Here is a 1,491-nt window from a genome sequence, read left to right on the forward strand (position 1 = left end):
GTTAATCTAGTCATTGTCTTATTGATCTTATTGAGATTGTTTCTTAAATATTTACATTGCTCTTTTAGTAGTCAAACTTGCTAAATAATTTTTTAATCAAGTTGCTTAGATAAATAATTGCCTTGCCCTTAGTCTCCTAGACTTCTTGTTGCAACAAGTTTTCCTTTCTAACTATCCTTAGGGACTACTCCCCTTAGCTTATCTAGGAGAGAGCTTAAACAGAGTGAGTAGGGTTAGGAGACAACCCCTACTTTGAGGGTTGTGCCTTTGAAGATTATACCTTGCGGGGTTAGAAATTTTTCTTGCACTTAGGTGCACATCTTAGGCGACAACAGCTCTGCTATGATATCTTGGATGAGCAGGAAGCAAACATTTGTCGCACTCAGTACTGTAGAAGCAGAGTATATTGCAACTTGTTTGGCATGTTGTGAGGGAGTATGGCTTCATAAGTTGCTCTCTGGATTGTTTGATCAGATGCTGGAACTGACTGTGCTATTCTGTGACAATCAAAGCTATGTGAAGTTGACAGACATCCAATATTTCATGATAAGACAAAACATATTGAGATCAAGTACCACTACATTCGTGATATGGTACAAAAGGGAGCAGTGAGGCTCCAATATATTTCCACTGATGAGCAGGCAACTGATATTCTCACAAAGCCTCTGTCCTGGGTGAAGTTTGTATACTTCAAGGACAAGCTTGGACTTGTGGAGAACCCTCTATTAGTGAGAGGGAGTACTAATGTGACATCAACAGGGGCATGGCTCGAACTGTTGGTGACAACAAGAGCATGGCCGGATTGTTGATGACTGGACAACAGGGGCATTGCCAGACTGTTGGTGAGATAGCATGAGTGTTAAAGTTTGCAACTAGTGCCAAATTCCACCTTGGGACAACTCATATGATGAAGATGATTATTGCATTGGATTCCTCTTTTCGAGAGGTCCAATTTTGATATAAAGATCATCTCATTCAGACAAGTGGAAGTGTAATGTTGAATTTATTCTCTCTCATGCACAAATTGTTAAGGTCGGCCTCAACGTAATGTAGGCTCAAGAAGCCCAATAGATGTGTCCTTTCACCCTCAACGAATTATATAAATAGGAGTGATCTCTCTCCTCATTTGGATGTCTCTCACTTATCATTTCTTGTCTCCTAATCTGATTGGTTTGTACAGCTTGGCGATCATCTCTCTCTCTCTCACACAGTGTGGATGAAAGACAAATTTGGGGTTAGATTGCAGGCCGAATTTAGAGTTTCAGGATAGAGTTGACCAAGGCTTCCAAGTTTGACTGCAATTTTTGGGGCATAATTTCGCTCTCATGAGGCCACATTTATTGGAACAGAAATCAAGGTGTTTGAGATTGTTTGACTAGCGTTGACTTCAGTGTTGATTTTGTCTTGACCACAAAAAAATCACAACAGATTTTCTCTCTCCTTTGACTAGGTTTGACCGAGCTGTTTTGGGTTGCGTTTGACCTCTTCTTA

Source organism: Pinus tabuliformis, chromosome 3_2, assembly GCF_031772625.1.
Source record: "Pinus tabuliformis cultivar Carrire ecotype Pingquan chromosome 3_2, CPIR1, whole genome shotgun sequence".
Lineage (NCBI taxonomy): Eukaryota > Viridiplantae > Streptophyta > Pinopsida > Pinales > Pinaceae > Pinus > Pinus tabuliformis.